Source organism: Apium graveolens, chromosome 9 (assembly GCF_009905375.1).
Source record: "Apium graveolens cultivar Ventura chromosome 9, ASM990537v1, whole genome shotgun sequence".
Lineage (NCBI taxonomy): Eukaryota > Viridiplantae > Streptophyta > Magnoliopsida > Apiales > Apiaceae > Apium > Apium graveolens.
In genome coordinates this window covers 165,190,349-165,211,227 of record NC_133655.1, presented here as the reverse complement: position 1 = coordinate 165,211,227, position 20,879 = coordinate 165,190,349, and the positions used below count along the sequence as shown (strand labels likewise).

General features: G+C 39.3%; 1 non-coding gene across 1 annotated transcript; it reads left to right on the top strand.

Moving 5' to 3' along the window:
• The first annotated feature begins 1,806 nt into the window (after positions 1–1,806).
• Positions 1,807–1,913, top strand: LOC141688413 (small nucleolar RNA R71). The gene has a single exon (XR_012561857.1). It is a non-coding gene; the product is annotated as a small nucleolar RNA R71 (small nucleolar RNA).
• The last annotated feature ends 18,966 nt before the right edge of the window (positions 1,914–20,879 follow it).

Sequence of the window (20,879 nt, the reverse complement as noted above, 5' to 3'; positions counted from 1 at the left end):
GGATGTTAAATATCTCTCGTTGGCATTTGCATTTTGATTTAACAGGTTAATTTGGATTGAGGTTTTATAGTGACGACCAAATCCTCTAACCCCGGATTTGGGGGCGTTACAGTCACCCTCGTCATCTTCACTATCAGAATTTTCCAATAAGGGCATCTCTAAGGCATCGGACCTTAGCAAACGATCGAGTTCAGAATTAACCACAATATCGACCATTTCCACCTTAAAATTCTCCTAATTTTCTGTAGGGAATTTCATGGCATTGAACACATTAAAAGTCATATCCTGATCCATCACTCGCATGGTAAGCTCACCTTTCTGCACATCTATCAAGGTTCGGCCAGTAGCCAAGAAAGGTCTTCCCAAGATTATGGGAATCTTTTTATTCTCCTCAAAATCAAGAATTACAAAATCAGCAAGGAAGATGAGTTTATCCACTTTGACCAAGAAATCCTCCATAATACCTCGCGAATATGTAATAGAACGATCGGCCAACTACAAAGTCATGTATGTAGGCTTTGGATCAGGCAAGTCCAACTTTTTGAAGATTGACAATGGCATCAGATTGATGCTAGCTCCCAAGTCACATAAGCATTTATCAAATGACACCTTTCCAATGGTACAAGGAATAGTGAAGCTTCCAGGATCTTTAATCTTCGGAGGTAATTTCTATTGCAGCACAACACTGCATTCCTCCGTGAGAGCAATGGTCTCTAAGTCATCAAGCTTTAGCTTCCTAGAGAGAATACCTTTCATGAATTTTGCGTAACTAGGCATCTACTCAAGAGCTTCAGCAAAAGGTATGTTGATTTAAAATTTCTTGAACACCTCCAGAAATTTGCAAACTGCCTATCTAGTTTCTTCTTCTGCAGCCTCTTAGGAAAAGGAGGTGGAGGATAGATATGATTCTCCCGTGTATTACCCTAAGGAGGAGTGTGCTCAACAGTAGTCTTTCTTGTTCCACTTCGGCTTCCTTCTGCACTTCTTCTTCATCAGCCTCTACTTTAGAAATTGGAGTTTTAGCTACTTCAGGATTCACAACCATACCAGATCTCAATATGATTGCTTTAACATGCTCCTGAGCTTCCTTCTTGCCTGGAACTTCAATGTCTCTAGGAAGCATGTCGGGTTGACGATTTAGTAGTACATTAGCAATTTGCTCAATCTAATTTTCCAAGGTCTTGATAGAGACAGCTTGGCTCTTGCACATGAGTCTCAACTCCTCCAATTCAGATTTTTCATTAGCTTGAGGTAACTGCTGAAGTTGAAGTTATTGCTTCGGGGCATATTGTAGTTGCTGAAAAATATGAGGGTTATACTGCCTTGCTGTATATGGCTGATACGATTATTGCATTGCATTCTGATTGTTGCTCCACCTGAAGTTAGGATGATTGCGGTTGTTTGGATGATAAGTGGCTGGAGCTTGTTGTTGTGATCTCTGAAAGTTGCTCATAAATTGTGTTGATTCTCTAGAAATAGCACACTGCTCAGTTTTATGTGCTCCTGCACAAAGTTCACAAATACTAGTAATCTGATTAACTCCATAATTAGCCAAATAGTCCACTTTCATTGTTAAAGCTTGAAGTTGAGCAGCTATAGCTATCCACTTCCAGAATTCCTGCTACCTTTCCTTGTAACATTCTTTGCGTAGGATACTGGTATTCATTGGCTGCCATTAGCTCAATCAACTCATAAGCTTTATTGTAGCTTTTAGCCCATAAGGCTCCACCAGATGTTACATCAAGCATAGTTCTAGAGTGTGCACCTAAACCATTGTAGAAACAATTTATAATCATCCAATCAGGCATGCTGTGGTGTGGGCACTTCCTTAGCATCTCCTTATATCGATCCCAAGCCTCACACAGAGATTCACCAGTTTGCTGAGTAAACTGAGTGAGAGCATTTCTGATTGCAATAGTCTTCTCCATAGGAAATAATTTAGTGAGAAACTTTTGAGCAAGATCCTCCCATTTGGTGATAGAACCTGGTGGTAGAGAATGTAACCAACACTTTGCTTTTCCCCTCAAAGAGAATGGGAATAGTCGCAACTTGATAGCATCTTCAGACACATCGTTGAACTTGAAAGTGTCACAGATCTCGATAATATCCCTGATGTGCATGTTTGGGTATTCAGTAGGATTACCCCCAAACTGAACTGAGTTCTGTATCATATGAATCGTGCTCGACTTGATCTCAAAAGTGTTAGCCTTGATGGCTGGCTTGATGATGCTTGACTAAATGTCATTGATCTTAGGCTTAGAAAAGTCCATTAAATCCTTCGAATTATCTGCTTGATCCTCCATCTCTAATAAATGCGGTTCTTTGATTTTCTCTTCTTCAGCTACTTTCTCTTCGTCCTCAAAATCTTCCCTACGATGCTCTATAACTTCTTCTTCGTCTTTTTCCAGAATTCTCCTATGAACTCGTGAACACGTTTGCATAAATGATCACTAGATTAACTGGAATACAACAAGAAAAAGAGTATGTAAGTAACAATGTCCGAGTCAATGAACTTTAACGATCATTGATGACAAACACATTAACTAAAAGTTAACACTGCAGTCCTCGGCAGCGGTGCCAAAAACTTGTTAGGGCTAAACACGCGCTAATAATTCACGCAAGTATACGCGTTCGCAAGTAATATAGAATCTTTTCTAGTTTGTTCCCGCAGATACTGGCATTGGTTAACTATGTAATTTATGCACCTATGCACCGATGATATGATTATTATCTAATGCTAAGACGATAATAATTTTGGGGTGTTTATACTACGAATTAAACTAATAATTATACTAGGTTATCATACAATCACCACACATAAAGGCATATAAATAATTTAACAAAAGAAATCCATAATTAAATCCCCTAGAACCCCACGATAACGATTAGCCCATAATCGGACTCATCATCAACGTGGGTTCCGATGAAAGCATGGTATAATAAACGTAGTCTTTATACTTAAATAAAAAAGCCAAGTACGAAACAAGAGTAAAGGTTCACAAGTAAGAAAACTAGCATCCAAGTTACAACTTAGAACAAAGATTCACAAGTAAAAACAAGATCTTCTTCATCTTCGTTGAATCTGTGCTAAAACGGTCTTATTACGGCTCTCCTTACGCTCTGGTACGTCTCTCCTCTAAAAACGTCCTTATTTGAATATATATAACAGCCCCATGAAATCTGGAAGTCTCCCAATTAGAATCGTAATAGAATTAGGATTCTTCAATTTCGCCACGGCGCGGGCGCGCGCGAGCACAGCGCGGGCGCGCGCGAGCACAGCGCGGGCGCGGTGCCATTCTGGAATCCTGGCGCAGGCGCGCGCTAAACTAGCGCGGGCGCGCCGTCCTTCTGGGAAAAATTTAGATTTTCTTCTTTGTCTTGCTGCTTCGAGCCGGCTTTCCACGGGCTTTTATTTTAACACCACCTTGACACCAAATTAGCACCAAAATAATGCTAATTTACCTGATTTCCTATATAATGCCATAAATGTAAAAATACTAGAAAACACATTAAAACACTTAACAACTTGAGTACAAATGCATCAATTCGAAGCTTATTAGAGCATAATAAAGTGTCATAAATGTCACTCAACATAACCAAACCAAAGAAAACAAAGAAAAGAGCAGTCAAACAAGCCAAACATGTCAGACTTCAATCCAAAGCCTTAGACAAACCCAAACCAACTGTCAACATGGGAGATCAACTCTACATATGTGACATCAAGGAGTTGTTAGACCTCAATCTCTATCTGGATGAGCTAGATGAAGTAAGAGCTCTTGATGTTCACAAGAAGCTTCCAGAGAGATCGGCGTTCAGGTACAAGGGTGCAAAAGAGCTAACTTGGCCTCTTCAAAGAATTCTCAATGAAGGCTATTCTGTCTTAGTGAAGATATTCTCCTCAATGAAGAAGAACTTTGGGTTCAATTTGTTGCCAAAAGGGAGATACTGAACAAAATTGAGAAGAAAAGAAATAGCTGGAGAGACCCAAATGCACTCCCAAGAGTCTTAACTATTCCCTACAATGGATATAGCGTGCATTTGAGGACATACTGGATGATGGAGTTCAGGGATGAGAAGAACACCAGAAGATTCTTCAGATTAGAAGATCAACTAAAGATTTCAAGCATTGAAACTTTCATGGAGATGCAAGAGATGCTGGATCAGACTAATGAAGATGAATCTGAATTTTACAGGCAACTTCAACATTAGATTGAAGAGAACAGTGAGAAACTAGTAAAGAAGACTAGACATTCAAGGAAATAAGATAAATTTGCTCAGTCTAAAGGAGCACTTAGAAAATGGCTTGTGATATTTTTTATGAACCTTCCTCTACATAATTTTCAATAAATTGCAGCACTTATCATTTTTATCTACTATTAATCAGTCTGTATTTATAAGGTTTTTTGTTATCATCAAGTTTCTCTTAATTTATGCGTACAATTCCAGTAGAAATAAATTAGGGGGAGATTGTTAGGAATATATCATAGGCTTGATGATTAAGTTCATCAAAACACCTTAGTAGATTTAATTTAGTATTTTTGTAGCTCTCAATGGATGTTTACTTTAACATCCGTTGAGAGAGTATCTTATGTCTTAATAAGTTTGGTAACACATTCCTGCATATTACAATACCTTAGAGATCTAGAAGTTGTAAGATATTCAAAGTCATGTTGACTACTAGATTGATATGCAAAATAGGTTGGCCAATTGTATATATTAGATGCCTTGTAATTTTGCATAAGCGAAATGGAGTTAACTGCGATGGAAGACTTTCAACGAATGATTCTACAAGGTCTTTTTAGGGCGAAAACATGCACTAATATTCACGCAAGTATACGCGTTCGCAAGTAATATAGAATACTTTCTAGTTCGTTCCCTCAGAGACTCAGACTAAGTTATTGTCTAATTAAACTCACTCACCAATGTATGACTACTTCTCAATGTTAAGATAATAACACTTAAAATTGTTGATTAAATATTAACTATAATTAACTACTTAATTAACCACTTAACTAACACTTCAATTTATCAATAATAAAATACTCATGAGATCACAACTTCATTATTACTTCCTTCTATAGCCATTGTTATTACCTTTAGCATGTGACAGTGATGACATTAATCGAATAACACGAAACTGATAAAAGCCAACTTTCATTGTACTAATACCATTCTACCAAGCATCCACAATTAAGATAGAAGTTGAATAGTCATCAATCATGTTGAGTTCCTATATGTCTACAGAAATTGACAACACAACGATTTAAGCACAAGTTATCCCTTTTGATTACATAGGGCAAATAAAACTGTTAGAGTTACCCACTAATCATGCACAACGTACATGAACCTATGCTAGCATGGCAAGTTCTAAATCTCAAGATCCACCGTCGCTTCACAAGAGATTAACACCCTATCTTATATGTTCGCGACGCACATAAGACGAATACGCACAACCAATACTAGATATCATGCAATCATCACACACTAAAGTATTAAACAATTAACTAAAGAATTCCATAATAAATCCGTTGCAACCCCATGATCACGATTAGCCCATAATAGAACTTATCGCCATCATGGGTTCATATGAAATCATGATAAACAACACAAGAAAATAATAACTAAACTAATTATATTAAAACAGAGTACGTCACAAGAGTAAATAAGTCAAAGCAAGAAAACTAGCATCCAACGTTACAACGAAACAAGAATCACAAGAAAATATGCTTCCTCTTCGCTGCAGTGTGCTAAATCGGTCTTCTTCCTTATCTCTTTCGCTTCTTGCGCCAAACACAATCTAAAACATAATCTCCTTCATCTTCTCTATGAAAACGTCTCAAATCTACTTATATAATAGTCCCATAAAACTCAGATTACATAGAAGTTGGAAGCCAAACAGAAGTAGAAGTCTAAAATAATTCAGCTTTTTCCCCGACCCTGCGCGGCCGCTCAGCATTTCTGCGCGGGGGCGCAAGGCTACTGCGCGGCCGCTCAGCATTGCTGCGCGGGCGCGCAGGACCCTACTGGAAAAATTCCAGGTTTGCTCCGTTTCTTCACCATAATCTGCCCGTTCTTTTCCTCTCGCAATGGTGAACACATGCCAAGGCTTATTCTTGATGATTCCTCCTCCGAAATGCAACTAATACCCTGAAATGCATAAACACTAGAAAAACGCATCAAATACACAAAATACTTGATTTCAAGACACCAATCTAAGCCATTTTAAGACGTTCTAAGTGGTATAAAATGTCACTTATCACACCCCCAAACTTAAATCGATGTTTGTCCTCAAGCATCACAGACTCAAAACAAATAAAAATATACATGAATGCAATCTATATGAAAATGCAACGATCCCCCTTACTACAATTAACCAACCAAATTGTCACGTCTCAACGAATGCAGTTAGACACTAAAGATCAATAAACTCATGCAAACGGACATACAGCCAGAAATGTGGTGTGTGCAAATGCTTAACAGATATGCTTCGGAACTAGACCAATTACTATGACTAGACTATCCTCAAGGCAATCCTACGATTATACAAAGAATAAAAATTCTAGGCACAAAGTGATATACAACACTACAAGAACTCTGGAGCTTACTACGGAATCGTGCTTTTTATTTACAACTCAAATGCTTATTTGACCGTGCAATGAGTGAGGTCCACAAAAGACTTATACAATGGTATCCATATAACGAGCGTTAGGTTAGCGGATCCCAGACTCTAAAAGCCTTAGGTCACTAGGCACAAAGTCCCCTAAGAACTTAATAACTCGAATACCAAAGAGCCCACTCTTGATCAATTATGCAAAATTTTTTTTTTTCTTTTTTTTTTCTTTTCTGAGCAAGTGCGTTTCGCTCCATCTTGCTCAACCCTAGACTACTCGCATAACATGCGAGCCGGCTACTAGCCATTTGACGCCTAGCCACAACTAGCAACAAATTCCATTTTTACTCCATTTTTTTTTCTTTTTCATGCCTTTACCACTAAGAACCTATTATCAAATTCTAAGCATAATAAATAGATTATCCTCGAAAATAATCAGATCATAACAACAATCTATCCCTTAAGCATTCTCTAAGACTTAGTGAAAATACAAGTGCTTCTAGCATGCATATCAACCTACACAACTTAATATCACTTTAATGCTATCACTACACTCGCATCAATATCACAATTCAGTCGATAAATCATTGCAAAAGGGATCATGGTATATGCATGAGCTATATGATATGACAAACAAATAAAGCTATATAAAAAAAAACTATATGAACTAACTATCATGAATATGCAGCTATATGACACACACAAAATATTCCTTAACTACCACCCCCAAACTTAAAATCTTCACTGTCCCCAGTGAAGGTAGTAGAAAGGAACACAGGGTATACCTACTCGGAGTCATCATCATCATCACCCTCAGTGGGTGGAGTATCAGGCGGCGGGTATGCAGAGTCCTCACCAAAAACTGGCCACTGGATATCAGCTCCAAGGCCTCGAAAAGCAGTCCCTAACGCAAGAGTGAGCACCTGAGCAAACCTGCTCTGCGTCTCATACATGGCATCCATCCGCCGTGAAAGCCTCCTATACTGGGCATCACCCATCCCAGCACCCTCCTGAGCTCTCGAAGAACCAGCCTCACCACGCCCTGGCCTAGCCATAGTAGCACCTCGTGCTGGACGTCCTCCTGGAAGACGATAACCCAGCCCATGCTCCTCAGGCTCACCACCGGTCCACTCCTGCATCCCATTCAGAGTGCCAGAATCTATCGGAGCTGCTGGCAACTGCAACTGCTCATGAGCCGGCCAGTTCACTCCTACTGCTCGGCATAGCTTCGTAACCGTGGATGCATAAGGGATGTTCATATGCTTTGCTCCCCTCAAAAACTTCAGAATTCCTTGGTAGATAAACTCACAAGGTCCACATAGTATTCCTCATTCAGAATTCCCCACAACAACTGTGCTCTCTCAACTGTGACCTCGTGTGCATGTGAAGAAGGCAAAATATTAGCACATATAAATGCATTCCATGCACGGGCATACCTGTTCATGGCGATCGCCGGAAAGTGACGATACTCATTATTGGCTGGACTGCGGTTCCAAACTGTGCCCGGTCGACAGAGAGTCGCACTAATCAAATCCAAGTCAAAATCCTCAGCAGTCTTTTCATTCCAGTTCTCCTCCTCGGGCTTCCTCTCTCGCTGTCCAATCACACGGCGAATCACCGCAGGATGATAATCAACCGTCAGCCCACGAACTACAGAAAACCCATTCTTTTCAGCCTTCGCGTTCGTGTAGAACTCGCGAACAACACTCATCGGTACTGCTTCGGGTGACTCACAAAAAGCTATCCACCCCTTCTCTGCAATCATGGGCAACAACTCACCATCCCTCCTTGATGGTAAAAACCCCCTCTCCTTCAGAATCGGCTTCCCCAACAGCCTAGTGTACTCCTCCTCCGCAGCTCTGTCAGTTAACCGAGGCCTTGCAGCAGTACCCCTTGATGAATCAGCAGTAGGAACTGTGCTGCTGCTGTCAATAGTGCGTGCTCTCTTGGGTGCCATTGATTTGTGAATAAAAGTGTGTAAGAACTGATTTTTGATGTTTATGAGAGGGTTTAAGTGTAGGAAGTTTGTGGGAGATATGTAGGATAGGTGTATGTATATATAGGATGTGGAGTAGGTTAAATTAGATTAGGAGTGGGGTTGAGGGATAAAATCATGGGGTAATGGGAAAAGAATTCGTGGGTTTATGGGCTGTGATGGGTTTTTGTGTTTTTGTTTTTTTTTTTTTCTGAACTGTAAAAATTTTTCTGGAACTCGACCCCTGCGCGGCCGCTCAGCATTTCTGCGCGGGCGCGCAGAGGGTCTCTGGAAATTTTTTTTTCAGCCCCTGTTTTCTGATTTTTTTGTGTTTTTGGATATGTTATTAACTTCTAAGGGTTCCTGTAACAACAATTCATGGGTTGCCTCCCACGCAGCGCTTCTTTTTCGTCATTAGCTTGACGTTCCGTACCTTTCTCAAGTAGTCAACAAAATGGCACTAACCACCTCTCGGTTTGCCATGTCCCCATAGTAGTGCTTCAACCGCTGACCGTTAACCTTGAATGCTTGGTCCGAATCATTCTCAAAAATTTCCACCGCTCCATGTGGAAACACAGTTTTGACAATAAAAGGTCCAGACCACCTTGATTTCAACTTCCCAGGAAAAAGTCGGAGCCGAGAGTTGAATAACAGAACTTGTTGCCCTGGCACAAATAACTTAGGATGTAGCTTCCTATCGTGCCACCTCTTCACCTTTTCCTTATACATTTTGTTATTCTCGTACGCTTGAAGTCGAAATTCATCAAGTTCATTAAGCTGAAGCATTCTTTTCTTACCAGCTGCATCTAAATCCAGGTTCAATTTCTTCAATGCCCAGTAGGCCTTATGCTCAAGCTCCGCCGGTAGATGACATCCCTTACCGTACACCAACTGAAACGGTGACATCCCAAGTGGAGTTTTGTATGCTGTTCTGTAAGCCCAAACAGCTTCATCGAGCTTTAAAGACCAATCCTTCCTTGACGGACAAACAACCTTCTCTAGAATGCACTTTATCTCTCTGTTAGACACTTCCGCTTGACCATTTGTTTGCGGATGATAGGCAGTAGCTACTCGATGATTCACATTATAACGCTGCATCATAGAAGTGAACTTACGGTTGCAAAAATGCGATCCTTCATCACTTATGATTACCCGAGGCGCTCCAAACCTTGTGAAAATTTGCTTATGAAGAAAATTTAGTACTACCTTGCATCATTTGTCGGTAAAGCTTTAACTTCGACCCATTTTGAGACATAATCGACTGCCAGCAAGATGTACTGATTATTGCAAGATGAGATAAAAGGCCCCATGAAATCGATTCCCCATACATCAAAGACCTCAACTTCAAGCATCACATTTAATGGCATCTCATCCTTCCTTGACAAATTTCCCACTCTTTGGCAACGATCACACCTTAAAACAAACTGATGAGCATCCTTGAACAAAGTAGGCCAGAAAAAACCTGCTTGCAGAATACGAGCTGCCGTCTTCTCACCTCCATAGTGTCCACCATAAACCGTGGAATGGCAGTCTCGTAATATCCCCTCCGTCTCACAGAACGGGATACATCTCCTGATGATCTGATCAGCTCCCTGTCTAAACAAATATGGTTCATCCCACATATACCACTTCACCTCATGCAGAAACTTCTTCTTTTGAGCGGATGTCAAATTAAGCGGCATTATATTGCTGACAAGATAGTTTACAATATCTGCAAACCATGGTTCTTCCTCCTGAATTACAAACAACTGCTCATCCGAAAAAGATTCATTGATTAACGTCCTATCTTGTGAAGTAGAATCGGGATTCTCCAACCTAGAGAGATGGTCAGCTACTTGATTCTCAGTACCTTTTCTATCTTTGATCTCTAACTCAAATTCTTGAAGTAAAAGCACCCAACGAATGAGTCTCGGCTTTGAATCCTTCTTAGAAACCAGATAGCGAATAGCTGCATGATCAGTGAATACTGTCACTTTCGTACCAAGCAGATAAGATCGAAATTTCTTAAAGCCAAAGACTATAGCCAAAAGTTCCTTCTCAGTAGTGGTGTAGTTCAATTGGGCCCCATTTAAAGTCTTACTCGCATAGTAGACCACATGGAAGAGATTTTTCTTGCGCTGTCCCAGAACTGCACCTACTGTTACGACCGGCATTTTATGTAATATTATTTGTGAATTTGGTATAATATTAAGTCAAATGAAAATATATTCAATGATTGTACGTTTGTGTGAGTGAAAATTTCTGCATTATAAATTTGCTTTGGGTAGTATATGATTTTTCAAAGCAAGAGTTTATTTAATTTCTTTATTTTTGATTTATAAGGAATATTCTAAGCTTTGGAAAAATCTTCTTTTAAAAGGCATTTTGATCACAAATTTTGAAAATGATTTTATAAAGTCTCTAAAAATACAAGTTATTTTATGGTATAAATTTTATAATTTTTGAACTTGTATTTTATTTTATAAAAATAAATCTTTACAAATTTTATTTGTTATAATTTTCAAATTACATGAATAACCTTGCATGCAAACTCTCTTTCTATTCTCTCAAAGGGCAAATAAGACTTTTCCAACCCCACTAACTCATTTGATTATTACCAAATTACTACCTTAGCCTTGCATGCAAAATGGCCTAACTTTAGCCAAGGGACATTTTTGTAAGTTCTCACTTCCACTCATTACTTGTCAACCAAATAGCATAAAACAAACAAATCAAAGTGGAGAGAAGTCATTCATCATTTCACACTCCAACACACCACAAAAATTTCTCTCTTCCCCTCCCTCCCTTTTGCTCTCGGCCGAACCCCATTTCCCCCACTCCCTTCCATTTTTCATTCCATTTCTCATCTTCCCTAGTGTAATTCTTTCACCTACATTTATTTTATATACTTCCCAAGAGTTTTGTGATTTGGAAGATGAAGTTTCATGGTTGCATGTGTAGTTTTGTGTGATCTCCAAAGAGAAACTCTTGATTCTTGTGAATTCAAGAGCTCTCTATGAGATATATTATGTATATGTGCTAACTAAGTGTTTTATGGAGATATCATGCTTTAAAATCCTTTGCATGCTACTGAAATCTCATTATAAATTTATGTTTAGCCATGCATGCTAGTTTTAAGACATTAAAATGATGATCAACCATGTTTTTGCATGCTATTCTTTTCGAAATCATGTTGTTATCTATAAAATTCGAAATAGATGTGCTTAAATAGATTGTTTCCATGATGAATTTCTTATTAATACTTAAAAGGAGTTATATTTCCTAATTATTAAGGATAAGTATTAGGTGCAAGTCGATTTTGCAAGCATTTACAACTTTATGCCTAGTCGAAATCTTGTTATGTGCTTTCCATGAGTTGCATGTTATATATTTAGTTGCATGTTGTTGTTTTTAGGCATGGATGATCTCACCCAATGTTATTTTGAGAATAAAGGAGTTAGTTCAGTAGATTACCATGTATAAGTCTTGGTTTAAGTATTGAGTTTTTGTTAGTTGAGTTGTCAAGTCAAAACCTTGGAAAAATGAGAGTTATAGTTTCTGCAGAAAAATCAGTTTAATACCCTGAGGTTTAGAGTGAGTTTTGACCATGTCATTGATGTGCACTTTGAGGCCCAAGCTACCAGAAGTTAGTATGGGGAGTATATAATAGGTTTTAGGAGTTGGTTGGAGGTTTGCATGTCATTTGGTTAGGTGCACAAGTAGAATAACAAAATCTGTCCAGCAGGGGACAGTTTTGTTGCAACTTAGAAATAGGGAGATTTGGCCATGTCATGGGTAGGCCCTCATTAGGCCCAATTGGGCCTTAGTTAGAGGGTATGTCAGAGAAGTTTTTCCAACCATAGTTCATAGGATATGAGCTAGAACCATGTGTCACAAGTTAATTCAAGTCAGGGCATTTTCTGCCCAGAAAAACAGGGGAACCTTGGACTTTTAGCTTAGGCCCAAGCCAGGCCTTTGAGCCACATCAAGATTGTGAGATGCCCTTAGGTCAGGAGAGTCTTGTGTAAAAATTTTGAAGAAAAACTTGTAGTTTAAGAGTGTCTAATGCACTCAAGAAACCTTAGTTACCATTCTGAAATTTGCACCAGTGAGCACTTTCACTTATCACATAGTTTTAGAACACTTAGAAGTGAGTATTAGGTCAACCACCATAGTTGTAAGATAGTATAAGGTCAGTAGAGAAAAAGGCACAAGTGAGGGTCAATAGGTTTTGGATAATTTATGAAAGGCACATTGAGTTAGGAAGCCCAAATTTGAAGACTTTGTTTAGTTAGCGACCAAGTGACTTAAGTGGTGAGTCGAGATCATCCAAGCCTAGTGTGGCATTATGGTGTATATGATGTTATTTGGTATTAATATACGATATGTGATTATGTGGCTACGTGTGTACATTTGAAAATATAATGGTGGATATGAATTAAGTGCGTATAGGCCTAAGTGCCATCCATGTTTAATTTCGGGTTGTAAATAGGTTAAGATGGTAAGAATATATTATAATGAGGATTATTATTATTTATGTAGGATCTCGAGACGAGGGAAAACTTGCCATAAAAGTCAAGTGAAGCTCCAGTTGTTGCTCCTACCAGTCAGACCAGACCAGTCTATCTCAAGGCAAGTGATTCAACTTGACCTTCGTATTTACTGTAAACAGTTCATATATATATCGATGCAATTATCCTGAGTCATTTTGATATATTTAAATCAAGCGTATCTTTTGTTTATCTTTGAGTTACATAGAGATGCCATGAACCCTCGAGTACGTATTGCAAGTAGTTCAAAAGTCTTTCATGATAGTTTAATGGCATGATAAAATAGAGATTTGTTATACTACCTTATTGATCCTTTTGATTATCATGCTATTGATCCCTGAGAAATCTTGATATTGCACCCTGATGCTTTGATTCAACTCTTGAAATAACCTCGATAGAAACTTTATCTTGATACCTAAAAGCCAATCATTTCTTAAATTCATTCATGATTGTTTGATAACCCTATCCTTACCCTAAAAGCTTGATACCCTGTTATATCTTGAGCTGATGATCACTTTCTTTATATTTTAACACCTCTATCCTATTGGAACCAGTGATGCTTATCTTCTTGATGTTCTAATACCTATACCTTGTCTACAACCATTGCTTTAAGCCTAGTTTGGCATTACTCTTTCATATTATCCAATAGCCTTGCTCAATTTCCTTGTCAAAGTTCTTGTTTATGGAAACCTCTCAATTACCCTAATATAGTAAAGTCTAGTGGATCATGGCCCTGAGATTTAGTGTCATATTTCCAGTGTTTCAAGTTGATCTATAATCCCTTGATAAAAATGATTACAGTCGAAAGAGATTTTGTCATAAATCGGCATCAGTTTTTAAAATGATTAAAATGTGGATTTTTCAGTCCCAAAGGGGGATAAATGTTTTCTTTGAATGGTGGATCTGGACTGAGACGCGAGTCCTTTCCACACTTATATTAGGCTTAAAAGTTGCCTAGGGATTCCCAATAATGTTTTAGAACCCAGCGAGGTTCGGGATTACTTCGCGGCTGATCACCGGCTGTAATCCATAGCGTCATAAAATGATTTTGATTAAGAATGATTTTTAAAATTTGTTTTGATGCAAGCAAAATGATGCCAACTCACATAAGTTTTATCTCTCGTTATCATTGATTATGTCTTTCCATTGTCATTCCTAAAGGTATATCTCGATTTATGTTTTGCGTTGTACTATTAGCACTTGTTGAGCTTTTGGCCCACTTCTTGCTTTACCCTTATATTACAGCTAGCAGCTATGGTTAGATTCAAGCAGACTGCCCGTAAGACCTGTGATGCTGATGCTTATGTTCGAGCTCAGGTAGAATAAGTAATAATAGTTGTGTGAGGACTCGGTATTTGTAATCAGATGTAATAGTTGGTAGTGTTGGGCTGTTCCAAACCCTAAACTGTAAGATCTTGGATTTTGGTTGTGTATTCTTCATTAAAAAGATGTAATAGCTATATTTATTTCGCTATTTAAGTTGGGGGTGTGACAGGTTTTGGTATCAGAGCTACGGTTTAGAGTCCCTGGACAGCCCAAATAGGTTATAGGATTTGTGTGTAGGTTATAGATATTATGCGAGAGAGTAGGTTAAGTAAATTATTATTAATACTCCTCTTATTGGTTGTCAGCAAAGGGCGCATTCCTCGTCATCCTCTGGGTCGGACGACACTATTGCTTTCTCCGTGTATGCTGAGTTGAGGCGCGAGTTCGACATGCTTCAGGGCAAGTACGACCGACTGATAGACCGACTGAAGAACGTGTATCCGGACAGCCGAAACTACGAAGGGAAGCCCAAGGAGCAGATGATTGCGAGACTTGAGACCTTGGTTCAGTACGTCAACACTAAGCTTGAGGAGATGCCAGCACACCGGGACCGTACCAGCCAGTATGTCATTCAGATGGTGGCGGATGTGCTCCAGAGCATTGTGAAGACGCTTCGAGAGGAAAAGACTACCAAGCCCCGTTCAGATGGAGTGGAGCCTTAGTTCTTTCCATTTACCTTTCATGTTATTGTACTATCAGACTCTATGGAATCCCCAGTTGTTTCCGTCTTTCCTTTAAATAAGCCTGTTATTCCTAGAATCAGACTATATCCCAATCCTATGTACTGTGACCTTTAAAAATTTCAATAATTATGTGCTATTGTTCCATTTGCTCTCAACTGTTATTTTATGTTTTTATCATCATATCTGCTTAATTTGGAAACTTGACCCCATATGTAAATGAGAATGCCATGCGATACCCTCGAATCATTTTATCATTCATATTTGTTATGACACAACTCTTATTTCAGGATCATGCCTCCCAAAAAGAAGAACCCAACAACCACCTTCACCACAGACCCAAATATTCTTCGACTACTGGAAACCTTGCAACAGCAAACCAATGCTATAGCTCAACAACAACTAACCCTTCAACAACGAATTGAAAACCAAGATAACCGTGAGCCACACCAACCACCTGAACCACCAGTACCACCTAGACAAATTGTCACTTTCAAAGCTTTTCAGAATGTGAATCCACCTGTATTTCATGATACCACTGATCCAGTGATAGCTAACACCTGGATCAAGGAGATGGAAAGGGCTTTTGAGTTGGTACAGTTAGGAGATGATCAGAAGACGCCGTATGCCACTTACTTCTTGAAGGGAGAAGTCATCTATTGGTGGGAATCAGTAAAGGCTATGGAAGTCACTCATCAGGTTTCTTGGGAGAGATTTAAAAAGTTATTTCTGGACAAGTATTACCCTAAGTACATGCAGAATCAGATGGAGCTAAAATTTCTTGAGTTGAAGCAAAGGAACATGACTGTATTGGAGTATGAGAAGAAGTTCACTGAATTATCAAGGTTTGTGACAAAGTATACCAGCACTGAGGAGGAAAAAGCAAAGAAATTTCAGCAAGGATTGGAGCCTTGGATCAGAGATAGGGTGGCTATGTTTGAGCTTGAAACTTATGCGGGAGTAGTACAGAAAGCTGCTCTGATTGAGAATAATGGGATGCAGTCAAGGAAAGAGAGGGATAACAAGAAGAGGAAGGTTCCATTTTATGGAGAAAAGTCTGAAGCTGGAAGTTCGCAAGATCGGAATGTAAAGAGGATTGGTTTCCAGAAGGGCGGAAATTTTCAAAGGAAGGGAAATTTGGGCAAAAGGCAAGAATCAAAAGGGAACAATCAGGCAAGCCAAGGGCAAGTTGGAGAAAACAGGTTCCAGAGGCCAGAATGCAAGCACTGTGGAAGAAGGCACCCCGGAGTATGCAATAAGCTGAGTATGACCTGTTATAGGTGCAATCAGAAGGGACATTTGGCAAACGAGTGCAAGATGCCGAAGCCAGGAGTTACATGTTACAAGTGTGGGAAGACTGGACACATGGCTAGGGAGTGTAAGGCAACAGGACCAGTCAGAGCTCTGATGAATGTGGCAAGTACCAGTGCAAGCATGCCAGCTGAGGTATTGGCGTTACCTCCACCACCCGCACTAACCCCGCAAGCAACAGCAAGGACATTTGATCTAAAGATGAAAGATGCTGTTCAGAATTCTGAAGTGATAGCAGGTACACTTTTACTCAATAATGTCAAAGCTAAAGTATTGATTGATTCGGGAGCAACAAGATCTTTCATATCAGAATCTTTTGTTGATAAGCTCCAATGTGATAAAACGGTTATGAGTGAGGTAGTAAATGTGGTAATTGCGAACCAAGAGAAGATTCCTGTGAATCAATTTTGTCCAAAATGTGAGATTGATATTTCGGGATATAAGTTCTCAGCCGACTTGATACTCTTCAAGCTGGGAGAGTTTGATATAATTTTAGGAATGGATTGGTTAGGAGAGAATAGCGCTCAGATAAATTGTAAGACCAAGAGAGTGTATTTAAAGATGAAGAGTGGAGAGAAGGTAATATTTAAGGGGCAGAGGCAAGGGCAACTATTTCTTACAATTATTCAGGCTAAGAAGTTACTTAGAAAAGGTTGTGAGTCGTTCCTAGCATATGTAGTGGATTCAGAGAGAGGCAGCCCCAGCATGGAAGATATTCCTGTAGTTAATGAGTTCCCCGATGTGTTTCCCGACGAACTACCAGGCTTACCACCAGATCGACAAATTGAGTTCGAGATCAACCTTGCTCCAGGCACGGAACCAGTTTCAAAGGCTCCGTATAGGATGGCACCAGCAGAAATGAAAGAGTTGGCGAGCCAGCTACAAGAATTATTGGATAAGGGAGTGATACGACCAAGTACGTCGCCATGGGGAGCACCTGTTCTCTTTGTGAAGAAGAAAGATGGGAGTATGCGTCTATGCATAGATTACCGGGAGTTGAATAAAGTAACGATCAAGAACCGCTACCCGCTACCAAGGATAGATGACCTTTTTGATCAGTTAAAGGGAGCAAAATGCTTTTCGAAGATTGATTTGAGATCGGGATACCATCAATTAAAGATCAAGGAAGAAGATATTCCCAAGACCGCATTTAGGACCAGATATGGGCATTATGAATTCCTAGTAATGCCGTTTAGATTAACCAACGCTCCGGCCGCATTTATGGATCTGATGAATCGAGTATTTAAGAAGTATTTGGATAAATTTGTCGTGGTATTTATTGATGACATCCTTATTTATTCTAAGTCGGAAGAAGAACATATGCAGCACCTCTGGATAGCATTGGAGATACTCCGACAAGAGAAGTTGTATGCCAAGTTTACCAAATGTGAGTTTTGGTTAAATGAAGTTCAATTTTTGGGGCATGTTATTGGAAATGAGGGAGTTAAAGTGGATCCGGCGAAGATTGAGGCAGTTATGAGTTGGGCGAGGCCAAAGACTCCTACGGAAGTGCGAAGTTTTCTAGGATTGGCCGGATACTATAGAAGATTCGTCAAGGATTTCTCGAAGATCGCCACGCCATTGACCAAGTTAACCAGAAAGAATCAAAAGTTTGAATGGAGTGCAGAATGTGAAAATAGCTTTCAAGAGTTAAAACAGAAGTTGGTAACAGCTCCGGTGTTGGTACTTCCAGATGATCAAGGGAATTTTGTAATATTCAGCGACGCTTCACATAAGGGTTTGGGTTGTGTGTTGATGCAACACAGTAAGGTAATAGCATATGCGTCAAGACAGTTGAAGCCGCACGAGTTAAAGTATCCGACGCATGACTTGGAACTAGCCGCCATAGTGTTCGCACTCAAGATTTGGAGACACTATCTCTATGGAGAGAAGTGTGAAATCTACACGGATCACAAGAGTTTAAAGTACATTTTTACTCAGAAAGAGCTCAATATGAGGCAGAGGAGATGGCTGGAATTGATCAAGGACTATGACTGTTCGATAAATTACCATCCTGGAAAGGCGAACGTAGTGGCCGATGCACTGAGTCGGAAGGAGAGATTGAATATGATGATAACATCAAAAGAGTTATCTGAAGAAATCGGAAAATTTGAATTGGAACTTTGTGCTTATGGGAAAGTCAAAGAAGTTTGTCGTGCAATGACCTTTCAGCCAACACTAATGGAAAAGATAAAGAAGTGTCAAGAGGAAGTAATGGAAAAAGAGAAAAATCAGTTATCTGGAGAAGAGATTAATACTAAAAGGGATGAGCAAGGAATACTAAGGTTTTCATCCAGAATATGGATTCCTCATGTACCTGAATTAAAGAATAAGATCCTCCATGAAGCCCACCATTCGAAATTTTCAATCCACCCGGGAAGCACCAAGATGTATCAAGACTTAAAGAAGAACTTTTGGTGGCCAAATATGAAGCGAGACGTGGCAGAATGGGTTGCGAAGTGCTATACTTGTCAGAAAGTAAAGGCAGAACATCAACGACCAAGCGGATTAATTCAGCCCCTGAAGATTCCAGAATGGAAATGGGAAAATATCGCTATGGACTTTATAGTAGGACTACCGCGAACAAAATCCGGACATGACGCAATATGGGTTATAATTGATCGTCTTACGAAGTCGGCGCATTTCCTTCCAATAAATGAGAAGTCGTCACTGGACAAGTTGGTTCATCTGTATGTGCACGAAATCGTATTAAGGCATGGAGTACCCGTATCAATAGTTTCAGACAGAGATCCCCGATTTAACTCGAGATTCTGGAAGCAATTCCAGGAATGTCTTGGCACGAAGTTGAATATGAGCACGGCGTATCACCCGCAGACTGATGGTCAGAGCGAAAGGATGATTCAAACAATCGAAGACATGTTGCGCAGTTGTGCAATCGATTTTGCAGGAAGTTGGGACGACCACCTGCCATTGATTGAATTCTCATATAACAACAGCTATCATTCCAGTATCGGCATGCCACCATATGAAGCTTTGTACGGGCAAAAATGTAGATCACCAACAAGTTGGGATGAAGTAGGAGAAGGACGAATTCTCGGCTCAGAATTGGTACAACAGTTGCATGACTCAGTCAAGTTAATTCAGAAAAGGTTGCTTGCTGCTCAAGATAGACAGAGGAAGTATGCGGATCCAGCGCGTAAGGATGTTCAATTCCAAATTGGCGAAGCTGTGTTGCTAAAGGTGTCACCTAGGAAAGGGTTGATGAGATATGGCAAGAAAGGAAAGTTAGCACCTAGATACATAGGTCCTTTTGAGATTTTGAGTCAAGTAGGAAAGGTGGCCTACGAGTTGGCCTTACCACCTCAGTATCGGCATGTGCATAACGTGTTCCATGTGTCGTTACTTAAGAAATATAATCCTGACACTAGCCATGTGATAGAATATGAACCCGTAGAAATTCAGGCAGACCTGTCATTTGTGGAGCAACCGGTTAAAATACTCGACTGGCAAGTAAAGAGTCTTAGAAATAAGTCAGTAAAGTTAGTAAAAGTACTTTGGAAGAACCCTAAGGTCGAAGAGTCGACTTGGGAGTTAGAGTCTGATATGCGTTCCCGGTATCCTCATCTGTTCTCTTAGATTCTGGGGACAGAATCCCTTAAGGGGGAGAGGATGTTACGACCGGCATTTTATGTAATATTATTTGTGAATTTGGTATAATATTAAGTCAAATGAAAATATATTCAATGATTGTACGTTTGTGTGAGTGAAAATTTCTGCATTATAAATTTGCTTTGGGTAGTATATGATTTTTCAAAGCAAGAGTTTATTTAATTTCTTTATTTTTGATTTATAAGGAATATTCTAAGCTTTGGAAAAATCTTCTTTTAAAAGGCATTTTGATCATAAATTTTGAAAATGATTTTATAAAGTCTCTAAAAATACAAGTTATTTTATGGTATAAATTTTATAATTTTTGAACTTGTATTTTATTTTATAAAAATAAATCTTTACAAATTTTATTTGTTATAATTATCAAATTACATGAATAACCTTGCATGCAAACTCTCTTTCTATTCTCTCAAAGGGCAAATAAGACTTTTCCAACCCCACTAACTAATTTGATTATTACCAAATTACTACCTTAGCCTTGCATGCAAAATGGCCTAACTTTAGCCAAGGGACATTTTTGTAAGTTCTCACTTCCACTCATTACTTGTCAACCAAATAGCATAAAACAAACAAATCAAAGTGGAGAGAAGTCATTCATCATTTCACACTCCAACACACCACAAAAATTTCTCTCTTCCCCTCCCTCCCTTTTGCTCTCGGCCGAACCCCATTTCCCCCACTCCCTTCCATTTTTCATTCCATTTCTCATCTTCCCTAGTGTAATTCTTTCACCTACATTTATTTTATATACTTCCCAAGAGTTTTGTGATTTGGAAGATGAAGTTTCATGGTTGCATGTGTAGTTTTGTGTGATCTCC